General features: G+C 36.7%; 1 long non-coding RNA gene across 1 annotated transcript in view; it reads right to left on the reverse strand.

Annotated features, from left to right (window-relative positions):
• The window catches only part of LOC144237577 (uncharacterized), a 77,165-nt gene extending 60,195 nt beyond the window's left edge, over nucleotides 1–16,970 (reverse strand). Inside the window, exons 1-2 of the long non-coding RNA XR_013336898.1 lie at nucleotides 16,656–16,970; nucleotides 13,683–13,868 (exon numbers count right to left, since the gene is read on the reverse strand). This is a non-coding gene — a long non-coding RNA (uncharacterized LOC144237577). The remainder of the gene's footprint in view (nucleotides 1–13,682; nucleotides 13,869–16,655) is intronic.
• Between the last annotated feature and the right edge of the window lie 73 nt (nucleotides 16,971–17,043).

A 17,043-nucleotide genomic window follows, 5' to 3' on the forward strand; every position in this document is an offset into this window, starting at 1 on the left:
AAAAAAAAAAAAAAAAAAAAAAAAAGTTATAAAGAATGCCCACAATATAGGAGCTTCAACATTTTTAAATTTCTGTCAGAAAAAAATGATAATTCAGATCTAATTTTATCCTTTCAAAAAGTTAATAGAACCACGAAATGAAATTAATGGGCCATGAGTAGAATATAACTATTGTCTTCATATTCATGGATGATATTTAATATAGAGCAATTATTATTAGTTAACATTCATTGAGCACTTTCTCTTTTCTAGGCATTGTGCAAAATGCCTTACATACATTATTTCATTTAATCTCCACAGCAATAATCTCCATTATTGCCTAAGAATCTATAAAACAAGGAAATCTATAACTACAATAGTAATAGTAGCAGCTTCACAAGGTCATTGTGAAGATTAAAGAAAATGTATAATATAACAAAAAATATAAAGACTTCCAGGTAAAGATGATAGAATAAGGTTGGATCACAGAATCCTTTCCTTCCAGTATCTGAAAAAATAAACAAATTAAAAAAGGTTGCAAAAACTAGCCAAAAAATTACAAGCAAAAGTAAAACACAGTAAAGTATACTAATTCATGTCATAAATTTTGAAGCGTTTCAGCCATGACTGGGTCATAATAACATTTCTTCTTCCAAGGAATAATTATACGGGAAAATATTGAGTTCAACTACATCCCGGGAATTCTCCTTTTTATCCACAAATTTTTTTTTTTTAATTTTTTTAATGTTTTATTTATTTCTAGGAGAGAGAGGGAGAGACAGCGTGAGCAGGGGAGGGTCAGAGAGAGAGGGAGTCACAGACTGAAGCAGGCTCCAGGCTCTGAGCTGGCAGTCAGCACAGAGCCCGACGCGGGGCTCGAACCCACGAACTGCGAGATCATGACCTAAGCGAAAGTCGGATGCTTAACCGACTAAGCCACCCAGGCGCCCCTATCCACAAATTTTTAAAGAAGTAAAAAAAGAGAGTAGGCAGGGAGCTCAGAGAAGCATCAAGGAAAATCAATGGAAGTAGAATTTGCTATTTTTCATTCAAGATCTTCTTCCCAGGGTCTGCAATCTAATTCAGACTAGAATCACCTGGGAAGCCTAATTTAAAATTATCAATTGCCAGGCTGCATTCCAGATAAATCAAAATTATGATTTTTATTGTTAGGACACAGGCCTTGCTATTTTTTAAAGCTTCTCAGGTATTTCTAATGTACATCCAGAGTTAAGCATCACTACACTAGAGGAATCTCTTGAAGTAACTGCATCCCATGGCCACATGCTAAATTGGAGTCAGCAAATATCCCTCACCATAGCCACAGGATATACTGCAATTACATGAGTAAACCTGACACAAGATATTAACAAAGATATCAAAAAATAATAGGACCCAGGTCTTCCAACAAAGGAAATATGGAATATATTTAAAAAGCTACCAAATGGTAATTTTAATATTACTATATCAATTATTATATTAAATGTAAATGGTCTAAACAAATTAAAGTCAGAGACTATCAGGTGGATAAATCAAAACCTAACTACATAAGAAACCCATTTTAAATATAAAGACATAGATAAGTTAAAAGTAAAAGGAAGAGAATGGTTATAACATATATTATGTTAATATGTTAATTATAACATATTAATATTAACATATTAATATAACATATTAATATAAAAAATAGTCTTCAGATTAAGGAATAGTACCAGTGAGAAAGAGCAATATTTTTTTAATTTTAATCCAAGTTAGTTAACATATAATGTAATAATGATTTCAGGAATCAGTAGCCAGTAGCTTCTTATAGATTAAAATAAAAAGCCCATTACAGCCAAGCCAGGTTTTCTTTCCCACTAGATAATTTGTAACTTCCCTCTGGCAATGCTGTCAATCTCTAGGTGAGAGTCTGTCTCTGCCAGATCCTACTTATTTATTCCCTTCTATTTCTTTTTTTTTTTTTTTTTTTTAAGATTTTAAGTAATCTCCACACCCAATGTGAGGCTCGAACTCACAACCCTGAGATCAAAAGTTGCATTTTCTATCAACTGAGACAGCAAGCCAGGAACCCCTGTTCCCTTCCATTTCTTTTGGATGATGAACCTCTGATGTATTTCAAACATAGGGACATTTGTGTTTCTATTGTGCCTAATATACCCACCTAATGTGATGTGAAAGGAACTGACTAGTTGTCCATTAGACAGGAAGAGCAATGTCTCAGTTCACAAAAGGTTTCAATGTTTAGCACCAAATGTGAACTGTTTTATAGCAAAATTCCTAAATACTTTGAATAATTTTTAACATTTTTATTGGGATATAATTCCCATACAATTCACCCACCTAAAGTATGTAATTCCAATGGTTTTTGATATATTACATTTTTAATATTTTTAAATTGTGGTAAAAATATACATAACAAACTTTGGCATTCTTTTCTAGTTTTATTAAAATTCCAGTTAGTTAACACACAGTGTAATATTAGTTTCAGATGTAAAATTTAGTGGTTCATCATTTACATATAATACCCAGTGTTCATCCCAAGTGCCCCCCCTTAATGCCCATCACCCATTTAGCTCACACAACACCATGCCAGCACCCCTCAGTTTTGTTTCTGTATTTAAAAGTCTCTTATGGTTTGTTTCCCTCTCTGTTTTTATCTTATTTTTACTTACTTCCCCTGTGTTCATCTGTTTTATTTCTTAAATTCCACAGATGAGTGAAATCATATGATAATTGCTTATCTCTGACTGATTTATTTTGCTTTCCATAATATATTCTAGTTTCAACCATGTTGTTGCAACTGGCAAGATTTCATTCTTTTTGATCACCAAGTAATATTCCATTGTATGTCTGTATGTATGTGTGTGTGTGTGTGTGTGTGTGTGTGTGTATTCCACATCTTTCTAGGGATAGAGAGCAATATTATACAGTCATTAAAGGGTCATCAAGAAGATATATCAATATGGTGCATAATCTAAATATATATGAAACAAACAACACATTTGCAAAACAAATGGACAAAAGCTGACAGAAATGAAAGGAGAAACAGACAAATCTGTAATTACAGTTGGAGACTTCAACATTCTTATTTCAATAAAGGGCAGAGCAAGTAGAAAGAAATTCAGTAAGGTCATAGAAAATCTATAATACAATGCTATCAATCACTTGACCTAATTAACATTAGTAGAATATTCGACCTGACAGCAGGGTACAAATTTTTTTCAAAAGTATATGAAACAAGACATTATATGTATTATATGTAAGTGATGAATCACTAAATTATAGTCCTGAAAACAATATTACACTATATTTTAATAAATTTAAATAAAAACTTGAAAAATAAAATAAAATAAAAATAAACCACATGAAACACTCACCAAAATAGACAATATTCTGAGCCATTAAAAAAATCTTTCAGGAGGTGCTTGGTTGGCTCCATCGGTAGACATTGTGACTCTTAATCTTGGAGTCATGAATTCAAGCCCCATGTGGGCACAGAGATTACTTTAAAAAAATCCTTCAACAAATTCGAAGGAACTGAAATCATAAGAGTATATTCTCTGATCATAACAGAATTAAACTAAAAATCAATAACAGAAATAGATCTGTAAAATTTGAAAATTTCAAAATTAAGTAACACACCTCCAAATGACCCATCAGTCAAAGAGGGATTGAAAGGGAAATTAGAAAATATTTTTAGTTGAATGAAAAGAAAAAACACAACATATTAAAATTTATGGATACAGCGAAAGCAGTCCTTGGAGAAAAGTGCATAGCATTTACACAGCATTAAATTCATATATTAGAAAAGAAGAAAGGTCTAAATACCATGATCCAGCTTCTATCTTAAGAAACTAGGAAAAAAGGGGTGCCTGGCGGGCTCAGTTGGTACAGCACATGACTCTTGATCTCAGGATTGTGAGTTCAAGCCCAATGTTGGATGTAGAGATTGCTTAAGAAGAAAATCTTTAAAAAGACAAAACAAAACAAAGAAATAAGGTGAAAGAAAGAAAGAGAGAGAGACAGAGAGAAAGAGAGAGAGAAAGAATGAAAAAGAAAAGGAGGGATGGCTGGGTGGCTCAGTCAGGTAAGCGTCCAACTCTTGATTTTGGCTCAGGTCATGACCTCATTGTTCATGAGATTAAGCCCTGTGTTGGGCTCTGCACTGACAGCATGGAGGCTGCTTGGAATTCTCTCTGCCTCTCTGTCTGACCCTCCCTGCTCATGCACACACACTCTATCTGTCAAAATAAATAAATATACTTTTTTTAAAAAAAAGAATAGCAAATTAACCCTATAACAAGTAGGAAAGGGAAAAAAAGAAAAGGAGAGGGAAGGAAAAACAATGGGACCAAAAGCCAGTTCTCTGAAAAGATCATTCAAATTGATAAACCTCTAGCCAGACTAATCAAGGAAAAAAAAAAAAAAAGAGAAGGCACAAATTATAAATCTCATAAATGAAAGAAATGAAAGAAGGAATATAACTACTGGTCCCACAGACATTAAAATACTGATATCAGAATATGACATAAAACTTTGAGCTTATAAAATCAACAACATAGAGGAAGTGGACTGATAGGGAGCAATGAGTCAATATAAATGTACAACCAAGACTAAACCACTATATGGGTTATAGCTTCAAACAAATTGTAACATTGATAATATAAAATAATAGTATTATTAATAAAAACCAATTGTGAGGAAAACGGAAGTGACAGAATGTATAAAGATGCTAATTTCTTTATTTTTCATAGCAGAGAGTTTACTACAGAATCTGAAATTAAACTACATGTTTACAAAATATAAAAATTTCAATTCTTAGGGGGCCTGAGTGGCTCAGTTGGTTGAACATCTGATTTCTGTTCAGGTCATGATCTCACTGTTCATGGGTTCCACCTCAACATCAGGCTCTGTGCTGAGAGTGTGGAGCCTGCTTGGGATTCTCTCTCCCATCACTCTCTGCTCCTCACTGTTCTCAATCTCTCTCTCTCTCTCTCTCTCTCTCCCTCTCTCTCTCTCTCCCTCTCTCCCTCTCTCCCTCTCTCCCTCTCTCTCAAAAGTAAATAGGGGAATCTAGGTGGCTCAGTTGGTTAAGCGTCTGACTCTTGGTTTTCACTCAGGTCATGATCTTGCAGTTTTGTGGGTTCAAGCCCTGCATGAGGCTCTGCACTGACAGTGTGGAACCTGCTTGGCATTCTCTCTCTCTCCTTCTCTCTGCCTTCCCTTACTTATGCTGCTGTGTGTCTCTCAAAAAAGATAAATAAACTTTAAAAATAAATAAATAGGGGCGCCTGGGTGGCTTAGTCGGTTGAGCGTCCGACTTTCACTTAAGTCATGATCTCGTGGTTCATGGGTTCGAGCCCCGTATCGGGCTCTGTGCTGACTGCCAGCTTAGAGCCTGGAGCCTATTTCAGAGTCTGTGACCCCCTCTCTCTCTGCCCCCCCCCTGCTCACGCTGTCTCTCTCTCTCTCTCTCCTAGAAATAAATAAAAACATTAAAAAAATAAATAAAAATAAATAAATAAACAAATATTTTTTTTAAATGTTATGTTATGTTATGACCATAGACATAAATTTAGGTACCAAAACTATAAAATCCTTAGAAGAAAATATAGGAGTGATTCTTTATGACCTCAGGTTAAAAAAAAGCTCCCTTTGTTTGAAAAGCACAGACAACAAAAGAAAACTTAGATAAACTGGGTTTCATCATAATTAAAACCTTATGTACTTCAAGATATACTATCAAGGAAGTGAAATAGAATCCATATAATGGGAAAAAATATTAAATATTTGTAAATCATATATCTGATAAAGGACTTATATCTAGAATACATAAAGAACTTTCATAACCCAATAATATAAGGACAAATTACCAATTTAAAAAATAGGCAAAGGATCTACATAGATATTTTTCCAAAGAAGATATACAAATGGCCTATAAAATATCCAATAAGGGGTTAATATCCAAAATATATAAAGAATTTATATAACTCAATGCCAAGAAACAAAACAAAACAAACAAAAAACCACAAATAACCCCATTTAAAATGGTCAGAGGGGGGTGCCTGAGTGGTTCAGTTGGTTGACTTTTGGTTTCAGCTCAGGTCATGATCCCAGGATCATGGGATTGAGTCCCACATTAGATACTGTGCTAAGCATAGAGCCTGCTTAAGTTTTTCCTGTCTCCTTCCCTCTGCCCCATTTGTGTGGTCTCTCTCTCTTTAAAAAAATTTCTTTAAAAAATGGGCAGAGGACCTAAATAGACATTTTCCCAAAGAAGACATACAATACATGAAAAATGTTCAACATCACTAATCATCAGAGAAATACAAATCAAAACCACAATGAGATATCACCTTACACCTGTCAAATGGTTAGTATCAAAAAAATAAGACATAACAAGTGTTGGCGAGGATGTGGAGAAAAAGGCACCCTCGTGCACTATTGGTGGAAATGCAAAGTACAGCCACACTGTGGAAAACAGTATAGACATTACCCCCCAAAATTAAAAATAGAATTACCATATGATCCAGTAATTCTACTGCTGGGTATCTATCCCCCTAAAAATGAAAACATTAATTCAAAAAATATACACACCCCTATGTTATTGCAGAGTATTTAAAACAGTCAATATATGGAAGCAACCCAAGTGTCCATTCATAAATAAATGGATAAAGATGTGATATATATATATACATACATATATATATCACAGATATTCTGTGATATATATATGTATGTATATATATATATAATTGAATATCACTCATCCATTAAAAAAAAAAAATGGAATCTTGCCATTTCTAACAACATGGATGGACCTAGAGGGTATAATGCTAAGTGAAATAAGTCAGACAAAGACAAATACCATATGATTTCACTCATATGTGGAATTTAGGAAACAAAACAAATGAACAATCTAAAAGGAGACAAAGAAATAAACAAGACTCAAAAACAGAGAACCACCTGGTGGTTGCCAGGAGTAGGTGGGTGGGCAGATGGGCGAAGTAGATAAAGGAAATTTATAGCAGACTATGAGTCTGGAGTTCTCCCTTGTCCATCAAGAGAGCAGATGCAGAATTGAATATGAGAGAGGCTAATGCCTTGGAGGCAATAAGAGCCTCAAACAAGGGTTTTGTCTCCGTATTATTGAGCTCACAAGATACTACCCACGTTGTGAACATAAAGAAAAGAAGATCTTACACGTGTTGAACGTGAAGAAAACAAGATCTTATACATGTGAACACGGAGAAAGCAATCAGACAGTAATCATTAATCTATATGTTTAAGAAGCAAAGGGCCTGGGGGGCAAGTGGAGTTTGTGATCAAAGTACATTGGCACCAGATGGAAAGTAACTTCTTGCAGGTGATATAACAAGTTACTCGTCATTCCATTACAATATCTCTAACCTCGGGTGCTTTTACCCCATGGTGGTGGATTCCACCCTGAGCTTTTTTCTAACCCAGTTATGTAAGTAGAACCTAGTTCCCCACAGCAATTAAGAGTACATTTCTTGTGATGAGCACTGAGTAATGTATAGAATTGTTGAATCATTATATTGTATATCTGAAATAAATACAACACTTTATGTTAATTATACTTCAATTTAAAAATTTGAAAAAAAGACAAATGGCCAATAAGACCATGAAAAGATGCTTATTATTAGCTATCAGACAAATGGAAATCAAAACCACTATTTCATATCATTTTTTCCCACTAAAATCAATAAATGGCTAAAATCAATAAAGTCAGAAAATAACAAATGTTGCAAAGAATGTGGAGTAATCAGACCTATCACACATGGTTAGTGGGAATGTAAAATGGTGCTGCCACTTTGCACAACAGTCTGGTAGTTCTTCAAAAGTTAAACATACTGTTACCATATGATCCAGTAATTAACTCCTAGGTATACATACTCAAGAGACATGCAAACGCGTGTCCACACAAAAACTTGTACAGAAATGTTTACAGCAGCATTATTCATAACAGCCAAAAAGTGGAACTAACTCAAACATCTATCAATTGATGAATGGGTAAATCAAATTGGTATATTCATACAATGGACTATTACTCAGCAATAAAAAGAGTAAAATACTAGTACAGTTTATAACCTGAATAAACCCTGGAAACATTATGCTAAGTGAAAGTTCAATCACAAAAGACCACATATTGTATGTTTTCATTTATATGACACATCAAGAAGAGGCAAGTGTATAGAGACAGAAGGCAGATTGCCTAGGGTTTGAGAAGAAACGAAGAATGACTGCTAATTATGAGTTTCTTTTTGGGGTCATGAAACTGCTCTAGAATTGATTGTGGTCATCAGTGCACAAATCTGTGCATATGCTAAAAATGATTGAATTGCACACTTTAAATAGGTGAATTATAAGGTATATAAATTATCTCAATAAAGCTGTCTAAAAAAGGATTAGAAAAATAAACTGTAGTCACATCCATTAAAAATATTTTTTCATATAAAGGCCAACTTGATTTTTTTTTACAGGTCTACAAGCAAGTTTCTCTTGGTTTCAAATAATTTGATCCATTCAAATATTCCCAATTAAAATGGTTTAGCATTGGCCCAGCTATAAACAAACAGACCAATGAACAGAATGCCTATAAAAGGACAAACTACGTATGGGAACGTAGCATGTGACAGTAGTAATAAAAATCAGTTGGGATGGAGGGAGGGGATGAATAATTCAATAAATTAATTTGGTACAAGTGATTATCTATATGGAAAAAAATAAAATTAGATCCTTACTTTCTAATATATACAAAAATAGATTTCAACTAGATTAAAGGCCTAACATTAAAAACTTTTGTTCTGCGGAAGTTATTACAAACAACATGAAAAGACAAGCCATCTCTATATAGAGACTCTAGAGAAAATAAAGTGCATATACGTTGCAACCTATTCTGTAAGACAAAAAATTGGAAACAACCAGTATTTACCAGAAGAATACAAACACTGTACTTTATCTACACAGCACTCAATGTAACAATATAGATAAACCTCTAAAACATAATAATGTGTTATAACGTAAATTTCAAAAAGTTAGGTAAATATTATACCAATGACATAATGTTTAAAAACAGAAAAAATACTACATCATTAATGAACACATACAAATAAGGTAAAAGTACATAAACAGGCATGAAAAGAATATGCTTGAAGACAGTGATTATCATGACAGAAAAGGAGAGAGGGAACAAGATGAAAGGGTAGGACTTTAACTTACCTAGAATTTTTGCTTATTAAAAAAATTTGAAGCAAATATGGCAAAATCTGTCCAATGAATACATATGGGCTTGTTAATTACTTTCTGTATGTTTGCTATATTTCATAATGTAAAAAAATTAATGTCTAAAAAATATTTAAAACACACATGAAAATCATATTCTTATAAGATTGTCTTCAAGTCTACTATAGATTTATATATTTACATATGTATATATATATGCTCTACCCCTACCTATCAGATACATAGATCAATCTAGAAAAATAGATAGATCTAGAAAAATGTTTACCTAATATTAATGTAACATTTTATCTATAGCACTGGCATTCTTTTATTATACTTCTCAAATTTTGATAGACCTTCTAATAATGAACATGTATTCTTCTTTTGTCTAAAAGTCAAATATTTTTGCTTTATTTTTTTCTGTATTTTATTCAGATTTCCTTAGCTTTTACCTTTTACCTAATGTCCACTTCCTGTTTCAGGATCCCATCCAGGATACCACATTATATTTAGCTGTTAAGTTGCCTTAAGCTCCTCCTGGCTATGACAGTTTTTCAGACTTTCTAATTTTTTTAATTTATTTTTGAGAGAAAGAGCAAGAGTGCAAGTGGGAAAGGGGCAGAGAGAATGGAGGATGGAGGATCTGAAGCGGGCTCCATGCTGACAGCAGAGAGCCTGATGCAGGGCTCAAACGCACGAGATCATGACCTGAGCTGAAGTCCAATGGACGCTTAACCACTTAACCGACTGAGCCACCCAGGCGCCCCTGGATTCTCTCACTTTTTATGACCTTGACAGTTTTGAGGAGTACTGGTCAGATATTTTGTAAAATGCCACTGTACTTGGATTTATCTGATATGTTTCTCATGATTACCCTGCGATTATGGGTTTTGAGGAGAAAGACCCCAAGTATAAGATACCATCTTCATGATATCACATAAAAGGTACATACTTGTAACATAACTTACCAATGTTGACACTGACGTTAGTCACCTGGCTGAGGTGATGTCTGTCATGTTTCTCAACAGTAAAGTTACTTTTTCCCCCTTTTTTAGAAAGAAGTCACTATGTAAAGAAAGAAAAGAAAGAAAGAAAGAAAGAGAGAGAGAGAGAGAGAGAGAGAGAGAGGAAGGAAGGAAGGAAGAAATAGAAGGAAAGAAGGAAGAAGTCACTATGTGCTTCCCACAGTTAAGGACTGAGTTAGGCTTCACCTCTGAGGGCAGGGAATCTACATAAATTATTTGGTATTCTTCTGAATGGAAGATTTGTCTCTTCTCCATTTACTTATTTCTTCATACCTTCATTCATTTAATCATTGATCTCAGCATGAACTCAAGGATATCCATTTTTCACCTTGGGTTATAATCCATACTACTATATTTTATTGCTCAAAATTTTCCAGCTTTGGCCATCGGGAGCTCTTTCAGATGGCTCCTGTGTTTATTGGACATACTCCCCTTCAGTGTGTAGCTTTCATTTTGTTTTGTTTTCATTTTTCAAAGTAATATGAAAAAGATTAATATATTAATGATGGGGGAGATGCTATAGATATATTAATAGCACAAAGCACAAAGCACAATAATCAAGCATGAAGACCTTAACCATAAGTAAAATTACTGATATAACTTAGCTGACTATATTAGTTCAACAATATTATTAAAAAACTTTACCTTATTTTTTGAATTTTCCAAATTAGAAAACACAGCAGATCTGTGCTATTAACAGCAGCTAACCTTTATGGAGCACCCACTATGTCAGGAATCATGCTAAGCCCTTAATTAACATCTACTACTCCATTTAATTCTCACAACAACCCTGTGGCTAAATCCTGAGGAACAGAAGGCTTACTTAGTTCCATCACTCTAGGAGTCAAGGATCCTGTGTCTCAAAGTGAGGTTTTGAAAGAGGACTTTACCTCCACTTTTACCTTAGTCTGTACTTTCTAATTGATTAAGTTCTTTTGAACTTAACTTTTAACTCAAGCAAAAAGCGCTAAAGCATCCATGATGGGAACTGAACCTGCCCCCTTAAGCAATGACAACTGCCCGGACGCCAGCAAGTCCCTCATGATTGACCCCGAGACAATGACTGGCCTGACCTGTATTGCCCACCTACATGTACCCACCAACTTTGTCCCACATTCTCCTTCTATAAACCTAGCAGTATTTTCAGCACTTTGGAGACAGTCTTTGGGATATCAGTCCGCTGTTTTCCCGGCGTAGTCCTCACTGCAATAAATTCCTTTCTTGTCTCACCACTTCTCGTCTCTCTGCCTCTGGATGATGTCAGCAGAGTGGCTGAACCTGGTCTGTCTGGGACCCCTGGAGCCAGGCGCTCTTGCACCCTTGGGCCCCGGCTGCAGTCCCTGGATCAGCAGCATCAGTATCACCTGACAATTTGTTATAAATATATATTCTTGGCTCTCACTGCAGACCCCGAATCAGAAACTCGGGTTGGGGCCTAGAAAGCTGTGCCTTAACGTGCCCTCCAGGTGACTGATGCACACCAACCCTCAAGAGAGTGATAAAGCCAAGCTTTAAATCTGGGTGTGAGACCTCAAAACCCACCAAAGTCCACGTGCTTCATCACTTTATGACACTCCCTCCATAATACACAATGAAAGCCAGTGATAGGTAAACTCCTGGGGCAGTTTAATCCTAATGCCTTGGTTCTAGTTCTTGACCGAATAATTTTAGGTACTAAATTTACCACTAGAGGGAGTCCCTATATCCCCTCAAATATTGAATCTTCAAAGAGTAAAAAAACAAAACCAAACGAAACTATTTGCTAGAGAGAGGTTTTGTATCTGTGTATCAATATTAAAACAATTTGCTTAAGCTATCTAACATGTAACAGCTACATCGGAAGTCATGTTGTATAGGCATAAACAATGGCAAATAAATACAATATATCATAGTTGTCCACTTAACATTTTCATTTCTAAAATGGAACAAAGGTGGGGGGCGGGGGAGAAAGCTAAGGTTTAAGAAACTAATAACATATGATTTAAATGAAATAATCTAATTTAAACTACATCATCACCTCTAAAGTTTCAAAGAAATGCCATTGGAAAAACACTCAAAAACTGATCCAGTTACATGTATAGCTAGCTCCTTCCACCTCACACAGGGCATTCGGGTTAAAAAATGGTAAATCCAGGGGCACCTGGGTGGCTCAGTTGGTTAAGCATCCGACCTTAGCTCAGTTCATGATCTCACTATGAGTTCAACCCCCACATTGGGGTCTGTGCTGACAGCTCAGAGCCTGGAGCTTGCTTCAGATTCTGTGTCTCCCTCTCTCTCTGCCCTTCCCCCTGCTTGTGCTCTGTCTCTGTCTCTCAAAAATGAATACACATTAAAAAAAAAAAAAAAAAAAAGGGAATGGTAAATCCAGCACCTGGTACATGACGAATGCTCAGTAAATAATGCTGAATAAATGGTGAATGAAGTTAATGTAACTCTTTGCCTCCATTGGACCTTTCTCAACCCATCCTAAATACATTAGAATTCATTCAATGCTATGCAAAATAAAATTGTGCTCTTTTCACAATAAATAAATATGTAGTAATTTAAGAAAAGTCACTGAAAAAGTCAAGTTATACAGCTGGTATCCTGGAACAGTAATTCCCAGAGATTTTGGAATGCTACAACCATGATTGATTAATCATTGACGTACACTCTTCTTATTTCAAATATGAAATGGCATTCATTGACTACTTAAAGTAATTTATTTAATGCTTACATTTGTTTAAGAACATTGCAAAAAAAATCATAATGTACGTGGTGTGTGAGAGAGAGCCTAGAACAATGGAAACAGAGTGGGAAAGAGAAGACAAAGGATTTCATTTCAATGTCTTGAAATGTCTGTTAATAAAAGAGTAAAACCAAAGAAGAGCCCAAAGCTCAGGAGAAGGGTTTCTAGAACAGATTCATTCCATATGTTAGGTGGAGGCTGAAAGAGTACAATTCAATATACATTTCGTTCAAAAATGATACATGAGGCATTTGCTCAAAGGTTTAAAAGTTACATGATGAATGAGATAATTGTTGCTGTAACATATAAATACTAAGATAAGGACAGTGATCCTTAATTTGTATCAACTTGACTGGGCCACAGGATGCCCAAACTTTTGGCCAAACATTTTTTCTGGGTGTGGTTGTGAGGATGTTTTGGAATGAGACTGACATTTGAACTCTTAGACAGAGTAAAACAGATTGTCCTCCCTATAGGTAAGCCTCATCCAATCAATTTAAGACCTGACTAGAGAGAGATGGATTAGACGGGTGATGGGCATTAAGGACGGCACTTGTTGTGATGAGCACTGGGTGTTATAAGTAAGTGATGAATCAATGAACTCTCCTCCTGAAACCAATATTGGACTGTATGTTAACTAAAATTTAAATTAAAAAAATACTTGACTAGGAAAAAAAATCTGAGGGAGAAGGAAAGCTTCCTACCTGACTGCTTAAACTGGAATATTGCTTTTTTCCCCCAACCTTCAGATTCAGCCAGAAATATCAGCTCTTCTTGAGTCTTGAGTCGGCCAGCGTTTGGTCTGGAATTCATGCCATCAGGGCTCCTGTGCCTCCAGCTTGCTGACTGCATATCCTGGGATATAGCTTCCATTTTCACATGAGCCAGTTCTTTAAAATAGACCATATGTATGGATGGCGAGATAGACGGAGAGATACATAAAAACACACACATATACTACAGTATATATCCATATACACATATACTACTGCTTCTGTCTCTCAGAAGAACTCCAATGTAAGGAACAAATTTCTTACCATGGCTAAGCTGCCTACGTGACTGGACCCCCTCCCTGCCACTCCAACTGCATCACCTATCATGATGCCCACCGCCTCTACTCCAGACGCCTTGATTTTCTTCCATTTCCTCAAACACACCTTGCTCTTTCTGTCATGGGGTTTTCACTCGTTCACTTTTAATTGATAAATTCCCTAAATTACTGAGTTCCTACTATGAATCAAGGACTTTGGTGGTGCCGAGAATATAATGTGAACTGTGCCTACGTGTGTGCAGAACATATTCCAATCATGGGAGACAGAAATAGCATATAAACAAACAGGTTAATTTCAGAGAGTGACATGTGCTTCAAAGGAAACAAAACAGAGTGATGGGATAATGATTAGGTGTTCAGAGAAAACCTCTTTCTGTCGGCACCTTTAAAGCAGAATTCTATGTGATAAGAAGGGGCCAGCTATGTGAAAACCTGAGGGAAGAGTGTTCCAGGCAGAGAAAATAACAAACACGAAAATCGATTCTAAAATGAGCTTGATATATGCTGGGAATACTATAGCTATAACAGAGTAGGGACAGTGAAAGTAGACGGGTAGGCAAGAATGAGGTACAGCCTTCATAGCCAGAGTAAGGATTTAAATTTTGATTTTAAGCATACTGGAAGTCTGTCTTAGTCCATTTAAACTGCTATAGCAAAAATAAAAACAAACACTTAAACTGGGTGGCTTATAAAAAACAGAAATTAACTTCTCACAGTCCTCTCCCTCATTGATGACCATCTTCTCAGCGCAACAAGCAGAAGGAGCCATGGCGCTCTCTGAAATCTGTTTTATTAAGAGCACCAAAAGGGGTGGGACATCTGGGTGGCTCAGTGGGTTAAGTGCCAGACTCTTAATTTTGGCTCAGGTCATAACCTCACGGTTCATGAGTTCGACCCTCACATTGGGCCGTACTGACAGTGCAGAGCCTTCTTGGGATCCTCTCTCTCTCTATATATATATAAAAATAAATAAACTTTAAAAAAAGAGCACTAATAAAGCCCTCCCCCTAAAGCCCCATCTCCTAAAACCATCACNAAAATAAATAAACTTTAAAAAAAGAGCACTAATAAATACCTCCCCCTAAAGCCCCATCTCCTAAAACCATCACCCTAGAGGTTAGGATTTCAACATATTTTGGGGAGACATAACCATTCAGATGACTCAGTGAAGGCTTTGAAAGGTTGGCATGATCTGGTCTATATATATATACATATATATATATATACACACACACATATATACATATATATACACACACATATATATANTAAAGGGAAATGAGGATAGTAGCTTGGATTATGGTGATGCAGAAAAAATAAAAAAGGAATGATTCAGGAGATGGTTTGGCAGTAGAACAGATGGAAATTGTCAGTGTGCCTGGAGAAAAGACAGGATATCACCAAGGTTTTTGACTTGAATTATCGGCTGGAGGGCAGTTCCATTTTCCGAGACATGGAAGTTAGGGTGGATGGGAATGGGACTGGGGATGGAGTTGGGAGGGAGGGAATCTGCCTATCCTGTTCTCTTTGGACTAGTTTTCCCTCTTTCTTCACCTAGTTAACCCCTCCCCAATCTTTGCATCTCAGTTCAAATGTCACTTTCTCAATGAAGTACTTTGCCCAACTGGTTCAAACCAAACCTCTGTATTAAGTATATGCCATCTTGCACCATGTACTTTTCCTTAGTACCTGTGTTATAATGCCAAAGGAGGCACTAACATGTTGCCTCTGTTGTCCCTGCTGAGAGCCTTCCCACCCCCAGACTTGTGAGAGAGGCCATCCTAGCTCATCCAGCCACCAGCAAACCCACAGGTGACCAGAAAGATATAAAAGAGCCCATAGACCAAAGTAAAAGAACCACCCAGCCCCTTCAGAATCCTGAGTTAGCGAAGGGACTATCATAAGCCACTAGGTTCTGCCATGATTTGTTATATAGCAAAGATAGATACTGTGGCACATCCCTCAGTTGCAATTTTACAAGTATTTGATTAGTGTCTGTCCCTCTGAGGACACTGTGAGCTCTATAAGAGCAAAGACTATTCTGAGTTTAGTTTACCACTCCACGCTCAGTCTGGCATACTATCTGGAATACAATAGGCACTGGATAGGTAACTGGGTGAATGAATACAAGGGAGAGGGGAGGGGAATACATTGTAACATAAGAGAATAAGGGGGGTTACATAAGAGAAGTAACAGAGGACTGGGGACATCCATTTATTCAAAACAAACTTATCAGCCTAAGTCACTGAGTGAGGAATACAAGACCCAAACGACACTTCCTCTACCTCCAAGAGCTCAGTCTAGCCTGGAGGAGACTGTGCAAAATCGAGAAAATACACTACCAACAAAGAGGGCCCTAAGGTGCTGTTGGGAAGACAGAAGTGTGAGAGTTGAGAGAGAGAGAGAGAGAGAGAGAGAGAGAGAGAGAAAGGTTGAATTTAGTCCTGTATTTCCTTGAAAGAGCAGCACAAAGGAAGGCCAAAAGACCCAAAGAACATGGGTGTTCAAAGGCAAAAGAAAAGTCCCCTGTTTGTTATGTATCTCCGGGTATACTGTTCAACAGTTTAAGCAGCTGTCACCTCATCTAACTCTAAGGTCCCTCAGGATGGGGGTCCTTTCTTCTTACCTTTGTATTAGTCCCAGTGTCTAACACAATCTTTTCCAGAAAATAGGAGCTCAACAAATAGTTGCTGAATAAATGAAAAGTTCGGGATAAGACGGTAAGCAGCGCTCCTACCAAAGGCATCTTCCAACGGGCCACATTTTCAGATTCAACACAGGGACGCGGACGCGTTGAGCATCAGCTCTAAAGTTAAACGGCGCGTCAGCAGAAGCTGGACCCCATTGGCCTTCAGTTCTGCGTTTCCCTCCCGGTTACTGGCTGATTGGCTTTTGCCTCCTTGGCTCGCAGTCCAGGCTGGAGGGACTGACTGGAGGCGGTGTTCGGTGCGCGCGGCTCTCCCCCAGGATGAAAGGCCCGGCAGCGGGCCCCGGCCCAGGCTCTGTGCCNCGGG

The sequence above is a fragment of the Crocuta crocuta genome, unplaced genomic scaffold (assembly GCF_008692635.1).
Source record: "Crocuta crocuta isolate KB4526 unplaced genomic scaffold, BGI_CrCroc_1.0 scaffold235, whole genome shotgun sequence".
NCBI lineage: Eukaryota > Metazoa > Chordata > Mammalia > Carnivora > Hyaenidae > Crocuta > Crocuta crocuta.